Consider the following 15,858-nt stretch of genomic DNA (forward strand, 5'->3'; position numbering starts at 1 on the left):
TACAACACTGGAAGCAACTGTGCAAAACATGTGCAACACAATATACCCCCTCTTCTTCAAAGGGGAGCATAATATCAGTGAATTAAAACTGATAATTCATTGTTTCAAACAGTGAAAAATAACAGTCATTATTCCAGCGAAATTCTTTAGCAAAACTAGTTTACGATGTCAATAAACGTTGAAAAAAATCATGAAATGAAAATAAAAATTGTTTTATTCTGTGGAATATCATTTTTAATTCACTTGTGATCATAGATAGAATGTATTTTCACAAGAGGATCACCCACATGATCACTTGTGACTTAAAATTGATATTCCACCGAATCCAACAAATTTCGTCTATCTATTTATTCTTCATAATCATTGACATTTTTTTGCACTGTTTTAATAATTTTGTCAGTGAACTTTTGTAGAACTTGTGGCTGCAATGGCACTTCAATTCTATTTTTCTTCACAGTTATTGTTACTGTCCATGCATCATTGTCGTTGTTGGACAATTTCTCAACATGGGTACAATAACGTGCACGTCCTTGAGGGGTTGATAAGTCACCTGTAATAATAAAAATGTTATTGATATTCAAGAAATAAGACATCTACTTTGTTATCTAAAACTTTCCTTTTTTATAGGTTATTAGACGTTTCACTGTACAATACGGATATATAATTGGACAAGCACACAGTTTGACGTCGTCCAATATGACTTCAAACTGTGTGCAAGTCCAAATATATTACGTACTGTACAGTTTAAACGTCAAATAAGCTTTTTATTCTATATCCCTTTCTTCAGCATTTTGTTTCATTTTAATTTTGATTTTAAAATGCTTTAATTGCATCTATGCTATTTACAAGACAAGCGCCCGTGTGAGTCGTTTATAGTACATTCGGATACTTTTTTCGGTAACGGCTTTTATCGTTATAAAACAATTGCTAAGTACACTTATACTCAACTGTCCAATATGGAAAAAATACAGACTTTTTGGATCCAATACCGGAATATATTGGACGGTCACGTGGTACATATGAGGAATGCTGATTGGATGAATTTATTGGATATAGAATAATATGTTTTATAATATTGTTGATTTATTTAAATTATATACGTGTTATTTAAATATAAGAACAATTGCTCTGTTAACTCATGATAAAACCTTTTTTTGAAAATGTCAGTTTAGTTTTTTTTTGTGAAATGGTATTGAATATTTAAACTAACATACTGAAAAATATAAATTAAATATCATTGTCCATTCATCCTCTATGTGTACTATTGCTATATCATGTATGAAGGGGCTAGGCAATTTTAACTTGCCACAAAAATTGCATATGTTTTTTGGAAATTTGAAAGCATATATTGAAAACAAGTTTTGAAGTAAGGATTTGTAGGATCAAGGAAACATACAGTTCTGTATGAAATAGGGATCTGTTAAATATTTTTTAAGCAGACTTCAGGCTAGGATTTTCAGGGTCTAATTGTCTTATTCTTAGGAAAGCAGACTCCATAAATACTGCCATTCCGTCCTCACTAAGATGTACGCCGTCCGAAAGCCAGTGGACATCCTCCCGCATGTGAACCATGGAAGATACAGAAAAATATCTCATTACATAATGATCGATAGTGCTGCCTATGGCCGTTAAGCGGTCCAATGTAAGGGCGTTATCGCGAAATGCCCACCTCTGGCAAATGCTTGCCACCACCACGGTGGCGACACCTCGGGCCTTCACCAGCCGACACAACTTAAGGATGTCCAGACTTATATCACGTGGCTGGCACCTTGAAGTGATATGGTTTCCCCCAAGGACGACGATAACTACATCTAGCTCCCATCTTAACATCCTCTCTAGCAATTCCTGATTAGGCCACTGGGCCCTCATCCCCCCAGCCCATAAAACCGGAAACGGCCAGGCACCTAATAAACAAAAGAAAACAATATTGATATAAACGGATATACAAGGCTACAGTGATTGTGAGTGCTGAGAGGGTATACACACGACAACAACTTATCATTCTAAGTTAACAGTCCCTGGCAATGTACTCTCTCCCTCTAGCCGACACACCAAATATATTAGCTCCTACATTTCTGGTTTATTTTTAGAAGATTTTTAAAGATTTCTCAAAAAAAGTGTAGGTAAAACCAATTTGACCCTGGGGCCATGCCTTGAACAGTCATTGTAGAGGTTAATTAAGCGATGCTAAACACAAAATATCTAAGCACTGGGCCTTGTTCTTTTGGAGAAGAAGTTTACAAGAACATCAATTTGTTGTTTCAGGTCTTATTGGAGTAAGTTGGCAATTCGTCTCCCCTTTTTCCCCTAATTTCCACACGGTCAATGACACCAACCAGTTTCCTTTCAAGGGGCGATAAAGATTCCAACACCTTTTCATGTATCGTTTTCCCATTTGGTACTTCATCAATAAACGGCTGAATTTCTAACCTTTCTGTCTGGCCAGCTCTCCTTTAAGGCTCCATTAGCAATATTTGCTCATATATGTATGAACAAACAATATGCAATTGATTTATGCTGAAATTTCGTCTATCTATTTATTCTTCATAATCATTGAAATTTTGTGCACTGTTTAATAATTTTGTCAATGAACTTTTGTAGAACTTGTGGCTGCAATGGCACTTCAATTCCATTTTTTTTTACAGTTAATGTTACTGTCCATGCATCATTGTCGTTTTTGGACAATTTCTCAGCGTGGGTACAATAACGTGCACGTCTGTGAGGGGTTGATAAGTAAGTCACCTGTAATTATAAAATGTTATTGATATTCAAGAAATAAGACATCTACTTTGTTATCTAAAACTTTCCTTTTTATAGGTTATTTGACGTTTCACTGTACAAAACGAATATATAATTGGTGAAGCACACAGTTTGATGTCATATTGGACGAGCCGTTAGGCGAGTCCAATATGACTTCAAACTGTGTGCGAATGTATCACGTACTGTACAGTTTAAACGTCAAATAAGCTTTTTATTCTATATCCCTTTCTTCAGCTCTTTGTTTAATTTTGATTTTAAAATGCTTTAATTGCATCTATGCTATTTTCAAGACAAGTTCCCGTGTGAGTCAATTATAGTTCATTCGGATACTTTTTTTCGGTAACGGCTTTTATCGTTATAAAACAATTGCTAAGTACACTTATACTCAACTGTCCAATATTTAAAAAAAATACAGACTTTTTGGATCCAATACCGGAATTTATTGGACGGTCACGTGGTACATATGAAGAAAGCCGATTGGATGAATTTATTGGATATAGAATAATATGTTTTATAATATTGTTGATTTATTTAAAATTATATACATGTTATTTAACTATAAGAACAATTGCTCTGTTAACTCGTGATAAAACCTTTTTTTGAAAATGTCAGTTTAGTTGTGTTTTTTGAAATTGTATTGAATATTTTAAATAACATACTGTAAAATATAAATTAAATATCATTGTCCATTCATCCTCTATGTGTACTATTGCTACATCATGTATGAAGGGGCTAGGCAATTTTAACTTGCCACAAAAATTGCATATGATTTTTGGAACTTTGAAAGCATATACTTAAAACAAGTTTTGAAGTAAGGATTTTTAGGATCAAGGAAACACACAGTTGTGTATGAAATAGGGATCTGTTAAATATTTTTAAGCGGACTTCAGGCTAGGATTTTCAGGGTCTAATTGTCTTATACTTAGGAAAGCAGACTCCATATATACTTCCATTCTGTCCTCACTAAGATGTAAGCCGCCCGAAAGCCAGTGGACATCCACCCGCACGTAAACCATGGAAGATACGGGAAAATGTCTTATAACATAATGATCGATAGCACTGCCTATGGCCATGAAGCGGTCCAATGTAAGGGCTTTATCGCGAAATGCCCACCTCTGGCAAATGCTTGCCACCACCACGGTGGCAACACCTCAGGCCTTCACGAGCCGACACAACTTAAGGATGTCCAGACTTATATCACATGGCTGGCACCTTGAAGTGATATCGTTTCCCCCAAGGACGATAACTACATCCGGCTCCCATCTTAACATCCTCTCTAGCAATTCCAGATTAGGCCGCTGGGCCCTCATCCCCCCAGCCCGAAAAACCAGAAACAACCAGGCACCTAATAAACAAAAGAAAACAATATTGATATAAACGGATATACAAGGCTACTGCAATTGTGAGTGCTGAGAGGGTATACACACAACAACAACTTAACATACTAAGTTAATAGTCCCTGGCAATGTACTCTCTCTCTCTAGCTGACACACCAAATATATTAGCTCCTACATTTCTGGTTTATTTTTAGAAGATTTTTAAAGATTTCTCAATAAAAGTGTAGGTAAAACCAATTTTGACCCAGGGGCCATGCCTTGAACAGTCATTGTAGAGGTTAATTAAGCGATGCTACACACCAAATATCTAAGCACTGGGCCTTGTTCTTTTGGAGAAGAAGTTTACAAGAACATCAATTTGTTGTTTCAGGTCTATTTGGAGTAGGATGGCAATTCGTCTCCCCTTTTTCCCCTAATTTCCACACGGTCAATGACACCAACCAGTTTTCTTTCAAGGGGCGATAAAGATTCCAACACCTTTTCATGTATCGTTTTCCCATTTTGTACTTCATCAATAAACGGCTAAATTTCTAACCTTTCTGTCTGGCCAGCTCTCCTTTAAGGCTCCATTAGCAATATTTGCTCATATATGTATGAACAAACAATATGCAATTGATTTATGCTGAAATTTCGTCTATCTATTTATTCTTCATAATCATTGACATTTTTTTGCACTGTATTAATAATTTTGTCAGTGAACTTTTGTAGAACTTGTGGCTGCAATGGCACTTCAATTCCATTTTTTTTTTACAGTTATTGTTACTGTCCATGCATCATTGTCGTTGTTGGACAATTTCTCAACGTGGGAACAATAACGTGCACGTCCGTGAGGGGTCGATAAGTCACCTGTAATTATAAAATGTTATTGATATTCAAGAAATAAGACATCTACTTTGTTATCTAAAACTTTCCTTTTTTATAGGTTATTAGACGTTTCACTGTACAATGCGAATATATAATTGGAGAAGCACACAGTTTGACGTCATATTGGACGAGACGTTAGGCGAGTCCAGTATGACTTCAAACTGTGTGCGAATATATCACGTACTGTACAGTTTAAACGTCAAATAAGCTTTTTATTCTATATCCCTTTTTTCAGCTCTTTGTTTAATTTTTATTTTAAAATGCTTTAATTGCATCTATGCTATTTTCAAGACAAGCGCCCGTGTGAGTTGATTATAGTTCATTCGGATACTTTTTTTCGGTAACAGCTTTTATCATTATAAAACAATTGCTATATAATAAGTGCACTTATACTCAACTGTCCAATATGAAAAAAATACAGACTTTTTGGATCCAATACGGGAATTTATTGGACGGTCACGTGGTACATATAAAGAATGCCGATTGGATGAATTTATTGGATATAGAATAATATGTTTTATAATATTGTTGATTTATTAGAAATTATATACGTGTTATTTAACTATAAGAACAATTGCTCTGTTAACTTATGATAAAACCTTTTTTCGAAAATGTCAGTTCAGTTTTTTTGTGTGAAATTGTATTGAATATTTTAAATAACATACTGAAAAATATAAATTAAATATCATTGTCCATTCATCCTCTATGTGTACTATTGCTATATCATGTATGAAGGGGCTAGGCAATTTTTACTTGCCACAAAAATTGCATATGTTTTTTGGAAATTTGAAAGCATATACTTAAAACAAGTTTTGAAGTAAGGATTTTTAGGATCAAGGAAACATACAGTTGTGTATGAAATAGGGATCTGTTCAATATTTTTAAGCGGACTTCAGGCTAGGATTTTCAGGGTCTAATTGTTTAATTCTTAGGAAAGCAGACTCTCCATAAATACTGCCATTCCGTCCTCACTAAGATGTTCGCCGTTTGAAAGCCAGTGGACATCCTCCCGCATGTGAACCATGGAAGATACGGGAATATATCTCATTACATAATGATCGATAGCGCTGCCTATGGCCGGGAAGCTGTCCAATGTAAGGGCGTTATCGCGAAATGCCCACCTCTGGCAAATGCCGGCCACCACCACGGTGGAGACCTCGGGCCTTCACGAGCCGACACAACTTACGGATGTCCAGACTTATATCACATGGCTGGCACCTTGAAGTGATATCGTTTTCCCCAAGGACGATGATAACTACATCCGGCTCCCATCTTAACATCCTCTAGCAATTCCTGATTAGGCGGCTGGGGCCTCATCCCCCCAGCCCGAAAAACTGGAAACGACCAGGCACCTAATAAACAAAAGAAAACAATATTGATATAAACGGATATACAAGGCTACAGTAATTGTGAGTGCTGAGAGGGTATACACACGACAACAACTTAACATTCTAAGTTAATAGTCCCTGGCAATGTACTCTCTCCCTCTAGCCGACACACCAAATATATTAGCTCCTACATTTCTGGTTTATTTTTAGAAGATTTTTAAAGATTTCTCAATAAAAGTGTCGGTAAAACCAATTTTGACCCTGGGGCCATGCCTTGAACAGTCATTGTAGAGGTTAATAAAGCGATGCTACACACCAAATATCTAAGCACTGGGCCTTGTTCTTTTGGAGGAGAAGTTTACAAGAACATCAATTTGTTGTTTCAGGTCTTGTTGGAGTAGGATGGCAATTCGTCTCCCCTTTTTCCCCTAATTTCCACACAGTCAATGACACCAACCAGTTTCCTTTCAAGGGGCGATAAAGATTCCAACACCTTTTCATGTATCGTTTTCCCATTTTGTACTTCATCAATAAACGGCTGAATTTCTAACCTTTCTGTCTGGCCAGCTCTCCTTTAAGGCTCCATTAGCAATATTTGCTCATATGTATGAACAAACAATATGCAATTGATTTATGCTGAAATTTCGTCTTATCTATTTATTCTTCATAATCATTGACATTTTTTATGCCCCCCTTCGTAGAAGAGGGTATATTGCTTTGCTCATGTCGGTCTGTCGGTCGGTCTGTCGGTCTGTCCGTCCACCAGGTGGTTGTCAGACGATAACTCGAGAACCCTTTGGCCTAGGATCATGAAACTTCATAGGTACATTGATCATGACTTGCAGATGACCCCTATTGATTTTGAGGTCACTAGGTCAAAGGTCAAGGTCACGGTGACCAGAAATAGTAAAATGGTTTTCGAATGATAACTCAAGAACGCATACGCCTAGGATCATGAAACTTCATGGGTAGATTGATCATGACTTGCAGATGACCCCTATTGATTTTGAGGTCACTAGGTCAAAGGTCAATGTCACGGTGACCCGAAATAGTAAAATGGTTTCCGGATGATAACTCAAGAATGCATACGCCTAGGATCATGAAACTTCATGGGTAGATTGATCATGACTCGCAGATGACCCCTATTGATTTTGAGGTCACTAGGTCAAAGGTCAAGGTCACAGTGACCCGAAATAGTAAAATGGTTTTCGGATGATAACTCAAGAACGTTTACGCCTAGGATCATGAAACTTCATGGGTAGATTGATCATGACTTGCAGATGACCCCTATTGATTTTAAGGTCACAAGGTCAAGGTCACGGTCACCCGAAATAGTAAAATGATTTTCGGATGATAACTCAAGAACGCTTTTGCCTAGGATCATGACACTTCATAGGTACATTAATCGTGACCCGCAGATGACCCCTATTGATTTTCAGGTCAAAGGTCAAGGTCACAGTGACAAAAATCGTATTCACACAATGGCTGCCACTACAACGGAAAGCCCGTATGGGGGGCATGCATGTTTTACAAACAGCCCTTGTTTGTACTGTTTTAATAATTTTGTCAGTGAACTTTTGAAGAACTTGTGGCTGCAATGGCACTTCAATTCCATTTTTTTTTCACAGTTATTGTTACTGTCCATGCATCATTGTCGTTGTTGGACAATTTCTCAACGTGGGTACAATAACGTGCACGTCCGTGAGGGGTTGATAAGTCACCTGTAATTATAAAATGTTATTGATATTCAAGAAATAAGACATCTACTTTGTTATCTAAAACTTTCCTTTTTTATAGGTTATTAGACGTTTCACTGTACAATGCGAATATATAATTGGAGAAGCACACAGTTTGATGTCATATTGGACGAGCCGTTAGGCGAGTCTAATATGACTTCAAACTGTGTGCGAATAAATCACGTACTGTACAGTTTAAACGTCAAATAAGCTTTTTATTCTATATCCCTTTCTTCAGCTCTTTGTTTAATTTTGATTTTAAAATGCTTTAATTGCATCTATGCTATCTTCAAGACAAGCGCCCGTGTGAGTCGATTATAGTTCATTCGGATACTTTTTTTTGGTAACGGCTTTTATCGTTATAAAACAATTGCTAAGTACACTTATACTCAACTGTCCAATATGAAAAAAATACAGACTTTTTGGATCCAATACCGGAATTTATTGGACGGTCATGTGGTAGATATGAAGAATGCCGATTGGATGAATTTATTGGATATAGAATAATATGTTTTATAATATTGTTGATTTATTTGAAATTATATACATGTTATTTAACTATAAGAACAATTGCTCTGTTAACTCATGATAAAACCTTTTTTTGAAAATGTCAGTTTAGTTGGGTTTTTAACCAGGTTTTCCGAAGGAAAAAACTGGTTATTAGATTGGCGAATGCGGGCGGGCTGGCTGGCTGGCTGGCGGGCTGGCGGAATAAGCTTGTCTGGGCCATAACTATGTCGTTCATTGTCAGATTTTAAAATCATTTGGCACATTTGTTCACCATCATTGGACGGTGTGTCGCGCGAAATAATTACGTCGATATCTCCAAGGTCAAGGTCACACTTTGAGTTCAAAGGTAAAAAATGGCCATAAATGAGCTTGTCCGAGCCATAACTATGTCGTTCATCGTCAGATTTTAAAATCATTTGGCACATTTGTTCACCATCATTGGACGGTGTGTCGCGCGAAATAATTACGTCGATATCTCCAAGGTCAAGGTCACACTTTGAGTTCAAAGGTCAAAAATGGCCATAAATGAGCTTGTCCTGGCCATAACTATGTCATTCATTGTGAGATTTTAAAATCATTTGGCACATTTGTTCACCATCATGGGAGGGTGTGTCCCACGAAAGAATCACGTCAATATCTCCAATGTCAAGGTCGCAACGACTAAAAATAGATTTAAAAAAAAAAAAAAACTTACAAAGGGGGTTAATTTTTTTTGGTCATTTCAAAAGTTCAGTTTGAGTTTTCTCCCTTTATCAGATTTTTTTTCACAATGAAAACCTGGTTTTGTGACAATTTTGTCCCTTGTTTTAAATTGTATTGAATATTTTAAATAACATACTGAAAAATATAAATTAAATATCATTGTCCATTCATCCTCTATGTGTACTATTGCTATATCATGTATGAAGGGCTAGGCAATTTTTACTTGCCACAAAAATTGCATATGTTTTTTGGAAATTTGAAAGCATATACTTAAAACAAGTTTTGAAGTAAGGATTTTTAGGATCAAGGAAACATACAGTTGTGTATGAAATAGGGATCTGTTAAATATTTTTAAGCGGACTTCAGGCTAGGATTTTCAGGGTCTAATTGTCTAATTCTTAGGAAAGCAGACTCTCCATAAATACTGCCATTCCGTCCTCACTAAGATGTTTGCCGTCCGAAAGCCAGTGGACATCCTCCCGCATGTGAAGCATGGAAGATACGGGAAAATATCTCATTACATAATGATCGATAGCGCTGCCTTTGGCCGTGAAGCGGTCCAATGTATGGGCGTTATCGCAAAATGCCCACCTCTGGCAAATGCCGGCCACCACCACGGTGGCGACACCTTGGGCCTTCACCAGCCGGGACAACTTAAGGATGTCCAGACTTATATCACGTGGCTGGCACCTTGAAGTGATATCGTTTCCCCCAAGGACGACGATAACTTCATCCGGCTCACATCGTAACATCCTCTCTAGCAATTCCTGATTAGGCCGCTGGGCCCTCATCCCCCCAGCCCATAAAACCGGAAATGACCAGGCACCTAATAAACAAAAGAAAACAATATTGATATAAACGGATATACAAGGCTACAGTAATTGTGAGTGCTGAGAGGGTATACACACAACAACAACTTAACATACTAAGTTAATAGTCCCTGGCAATGTACTCTCTCCCTCTAGCCGTCACACCAAATATATTAGCTCCTCCATTTCTGGTTTATTTTTAGAAGATTTTTAAAGATTTCTCAATAAAAGTGTAGGTAAAACCAATTTTGACCATGCGGCCATGCCTTGAACAGTCATTGTATAGGTTAATTAAGCGATGCTACACACCAAATATCTAAGCACTGGGCCTTGTTCGTTTGGAGAAGAAGATTACAAGAACATCAATTTGTTGTTTCAGGTCTTGTTGGAGTAGGATGGCAATTCGTCTCCCCTTTTTCCCCTAGTTTCCACACAGTCAATGACACCAACCAGTTTCCTTTCAAGGGGCAATAAAGATGCCAACACCTTTTCATGCATATCGTTTTCCCATTTTGTACTCCATCAATCAACTGCTGAATTTCTAACCTTTCTGTCTGGCCAGCTCTCCTTAAATTAAAAAGAACAAGTTGTGCTAAAGTTATTTCTGCCAGTTCTCTATATTCACTCTCTATGATATCCCCAGTAACGGATTCCGCTTTTTCCTTTAAGCATTAAGATAACGCCATAAGGTCTTTCGCCATTGGTATCAAGGAAAGTTTATTGTATTTATTCATCTCGATTGTTTGAAGTGCTGCGCGACTAACAGCATACTCCCACACTTCTTTATATACTATAATGAAGTTTTCCACATTTTCCTGTAGCATTTAATCGCCTCTTGATAATTCATCGATACACAACTGCTTGTAGCAAATGGCCAATTTTGCTTGCAAGTGATGGTGTATTGTATTTCATTTGATCTTCATTGAAACCACATAATGTCCTCACGGAACAGACACACATATTAAACTTCCAAGGATTAAGACAATCTCTCAATGCTTTAACTTCACGATCAACAGCCCTAGCTCTAATTAAAAAGCATGCAATCTCTCTCATTTTTCGTCTTATAAATATAGGTATACTGATGCTTGTTTTGCTTTTGCTTTACGAAAAGTCTTTGTCCATATGAAACGATGTCAGAGTCTATACATGCAATAATGGATAACTCGTCATTTGCTAATTTGTCTAGAATGCTTTCTCTAAACTCCCTAGTAGTTACAACAGAAACAGGCAGCAAAGTAGCACTATCTACCTGGTGTGATGTTTGTGTTTGGCGCTTTTCTCCATCTTTATTTGAGTGGTGTGCAGCTTCGACATGGCACCACAATTCTTACCTTTGATATGTTCCTTTGCATTCTTTACATTAAATGAACTTTGTACCCTCAGAACAAGTATGGGGACGCTTACATGGTATTATTTCTCCTTTCCCTTTACTGCGCATTGTCACATTATGAGCAAAATTGTCTTTATTCCTAATAGACCAGGCTTCTTTTTTTTCTTTAGAACCATTTTTGTATTCCAATGCTCTTTGTACTTCCAGTTCATCAGAATGAACATCCTCTAAATGTCTTGGAAGCTTTGGGTATAGCTTTGAGCAGAAAACACAAGATTGTTGCCTATTCCATTTTCGTTTCCTAGTAGCTGTCTTCTGGCTTGGTACAACATATAGACATTGCATTTTACTTTGTTTATCCATACGGTTGCCCTGTTTTCGCTAATGTCTGGTTCAAACATTGGATCTTTGTCGATATACAATCGAGTACTTGGTATATCATAATCAATGTTGCTTTGTTCAAACGGTAGATCTTTGTCAACATGGGATGAAGTACTTGGCTTATCAATGTTAACATGTTAGCTTGTAGGATGTAGGTTCCTGTCAACAGCTTTGCTTTGGTTTCTGCTCTTAGGATGGCCTCACATAGGTGTACAGGTGGTGGGTTTGCACGACAGAGAGGACATCTGTATTGATATACCTTTAGGAAGGTTTTTCTTGGATTTCTTCCCGCCAGGTCGCAATGGTATGCTGGTCAACCGCACTGTTTAGTTTGGCTTTCCACACATCTTTGCTAGGCGGGCTCTCGAAGAGTTTGCACGCTGTCAGTAGATTATAGGTATGGAGTCTGCGGATACTGGAGAAGAAACTATGGTCTGTTGGCAATTTCATGGCCAGCAGTGTCTCGGCCACCTTGTATTCAACTGTCCCTGGTGTCTGGATTATACTGTAGTACATATTAAGTGTGTTTTTGTGTAATTGAGCTCGAATAGGCAAATACCTAACAGAGACAGGGCAGCAACGTTATAAGTCCTGTCTGCTAGATGTTGCACTTGCTTTAAGGTTTTCAACTGGAATGCTTCTAAGGCTTTGAGATCGGCCTGACTGTAGGGTAGGACCTCCAGGGTGTATTACATTCTAGGTACTACGAAGGTGGACCAGAGGTGGGCTTTAACAGATTGTTTTAGTCCGTTCTTTCCATTGAAGCCTGCTCCCTTGAGCCAGTAGGCTGTACACCTTCCTAGCTCTATTTTATTTTTTGTGTTCACTTTGCACTTGGTATTTCTGTATGCTCCAATATGAGAAGTAGACGTTTCTAGTGGGATGCAAGTGCCTTCAAGTATAAAGTCAGGACTTGTGTCGGGGCTTTTTGGGTTAACCCTGATGCAGCTGCTTTTTGATGGGTTGATGTCATACCTGTGTCTTCGACTGAACACTTCAACTTGAGCATGAGATTCATCTCCCAGTCTGAATTAGACAGTAACACCAGGTCATCCGCACAAGTAGTATGTGGTATGTCGATTAAGCCAATGCCAGCTCCCATAAATCTCTCTTCTTAGTTGAGGAGTAGAGGATTATTGAATCTCTTGTAGTGTTCTGTGGAGAGGACACCCCCCTGGCGCACCCCTTGACATAAGTTGAATTGCCTGGACAATAGGCCCTGCCACTTCACACATGAACTTGTTTTCGAGTAGATATTGCAAAGAAGTAACCATTCAGCTGGATCGATTCCATCTAAAATCAGGTTGCGCAATAGGATATTATGGTTAACAACATCAAAGGCTTTCCGTGTGTCCAGTGCTATAAGGTTCAACTGGTTTGTCACGGGTTTAGCTTCGAGTTGGCATTCCGACACTAGGAACGCTGATTTGATGGAGAAGTACCGCGCATGAATCCCGATTGTAGGCCAGACTGGGTCTTCATGAAAACTGGCCTGTGTCTAGCTTGAGGATATGTTCAACAACCTTGAGCAGAATGGATGTTACGGTAATCTCTCTGTAGTTATCTGGGTTTATAGACTCCCTTTTTTGTGTACCGGGTTGATTACACCTTTTTTCAGACTATGCTTAAAAATTGTGTTGATTATCCTCACCAGCACAGGGTAGATCGCTGCTCCACCATACTTGAGATGTTTGGCGGTTAGGCCCATGTAGTCGGCTGTCTTGTTGTCCAGTTTTGCCACGGCACAATCTACTTCGGGGACACCCGTATCTGCTATTGTAATACTTCTTGTCTGGAAGGCTGATTGTAGGTGATTCAGGTCTTTAGTTGCTTTTTTCAGATAAGAGTTCTCGTATCTTTGCTTGTTTATTGGTGTTTTGAACGTCTCAAAGTGTTAAGCCCACCCATCAGGGGATGTTTGTTTTCTTCCTTCAATCATGCAGGAGGCAATTGGTAAGATGCCTTCTTGTAGATCTCTGCTGGGGGACTCGTTTATAGAAGGTGGTGTCATCAGTAGCATTCATGATGCCTTCCAGGTAACTACACCTCTTCATGGCATGGAATTTCCTAAATGGGCTTAACAAAGGTTTCGCTTGGCTTTTTTCATCTCTAGGGCTATTGGATGGCTGTCACCTCAGGGTGCTCCATCACAACATTCACACCCACCATGTATGCTTACTGATTTTTGCTGCAGCTTGGATGAAGGTACTCTAGCTTTAGGAGGCCTCTTCTTTTTCTTGGCTGTAGGATTGAATCTGTATATACTTGCGACTGTGGCTTGTGTGAGTGCTACACTGAGTTGCTCAATGTCCCTCTCGGGGATGCATATTGCCTTGCAGCCTTTAGGCTTGGTTAATTGCCTAATGGAGTCTCTATAAATATCTTTGTTACACTTGCTCCAGTTTGGTTTAGGACGTGTCATAAGGTCGTTTAGTTTATCATGGAAGGTGATCATTATTTCAGTTGAGACCGATGTGTGATCTGATACATTGGAGTGTTGTTGTCCAGCAGTAAGGCCATCCTTAAAAAATTGTTTGTTTGGCATAACCCGAACCAGGTAAATTTGGGTGGGTAGGTAGGTGGAGTTGTTTTTTTTTTAGGATTTTTTTTTCTGACATTGAACTCCGACATATACCAAACTGAAAGGTAATTATCAAATAAAGCTCCAAGTCTTCTGCCTCATGAAAGGAAATTGGTAAAGATTTTTCTGCACCGTCCGTATCACCGCATGTGTATTTGTAAGTCTATTTTTTCTATAAAGAACTTCGAAAATATAATATAATCGACGAAAAATACTTTATCCGAAAACGACAGTCCGAAATATTGTACGCATTTTGCACATGAAATAAAATGTGCATATCGTTTGACTACAGAAAATGAAAACAAGTAACCTAGCAAATACATAATTAATATACTATTTGGTTGACATATTACTTTACTATAGCATAGTTTGTGAGTAAAAAACAACAAAGTAATTATAACATATTAATTTCAATCAAGAACAGAAAGCTGCAACATCTTCGACATTTAACTAATTATTGAATTATCATCCTTTAATTTAGATCGATAGTCAGAAGAAATTTGTAAAGTGATCAGCTTAAAAATAATTTATTGAGTGTTACGCTTTTTTTCATTTGCTTTTTTTATACGACTTTTGCCATCGGCCGTTATATTGTAGGCAGACGACAATATCAATTGTGTATTCCATTATCTGCGCACGAATGACCCAATTTTACCCGATAGCGAACTCAATGTTGCTTGGCCAGCTACCATATGCGCTTCAAATTGTTCATGGAAACAAAGAGAAAAATAGTTTAAAAAATCACTCCGGATTAAAATGGCGGATGTTTTCAATGAAATTTAACGAGATTTAAGCATATTCGCAAATTATATTTTTCTTGAGCCAATTAAATTAGCTATACTTTTGCAAATGGCGATCGACAGAGTGAGCTCTGTAATAGTGAGCATTTATTCCAATAATAACACATTCGTAATTCTTGTGCTGTTGTTCGCCATTTGAGTCATTTGCGAAACTTTTGAGAATTTGGCTCAGAAAAATCTAAATTGCGAAAATCTAGTAAAATTTCGTTGAAAACATCCGCCATTTTTATCCGGACTGGTTTTCTATATTTGTCTCTTTGTTTCAATGAAAGTGTTTGCAATTGGAACAGTTAAGGAAACCCGGTCTGTACCCGATTAGACATTGCTTGACCTTATTGTTAATGAAGTGCACATGGTAGCTGGCCAATAAGCATTGAGCTTGCTTACACATGACATAACATTGTCGAATGAAAGGTGAGAACAGGTGGAGCTATCGGATAATATTGGGTCATTCATGCCCAGATGTTGTATAATTTGAATACACATTTAATATCGCCATCTGCCTCCAAAATAGCGAACGGTCGGAAAGTCGTATAAAGAGATAAGCAAATAAAACAAATACGTGACAATACCTGTTAATAAATATTTCTAAGCTGACCACTTTTTATCTTTCTACCGAATATTTACTGAACTGAATTAAAGAGTGATAATTAAATAATTAGTTATATGGCAATATTACACATTCCTGCCGAATCGAATTGAACGGTGATAATTAATTTG

At 37.8% G+C, this 15,858-nt stretch overlaps 1 long non-coding RNA gene across 1 annotated transcript; it reads left to right on the top strand.

Annotated features, from left to right (window-relative positions):
- Positions 1 to 8,654: 8,654 nt before the first annotated feature.
- LOC127872842 (uncharacterized) lies at positions 8,655 to 9,052 on the top strand. The gene is made up of 2 exons (XR_008045805.1): positions 8,655 to 8,855; positions 9,018 to 9,052. It is a non-coding gene; the product is annotated as an uncharacterized LOC127872842 (long non-coding RNA).
- Positions 9,053 to 15,858: the final 6,806 nt, after the last annotated feature.

Source organism: Dreissena polymorpha, chromosome 3 (assembly GCF_020536995.1).
Source record: "Dreissena polymorpha isolate Duluth1 chromosome 3, UMN_Dpol_1.0, whole genome shotgun sequence".
In the NCBI taxonomy this organism is placed as follows: Eukaryota; Metazoa; Mollusca; class Bivalvia; order Myida; family Dreissenidae; genus Dreissena; species Dreissena polymorpha.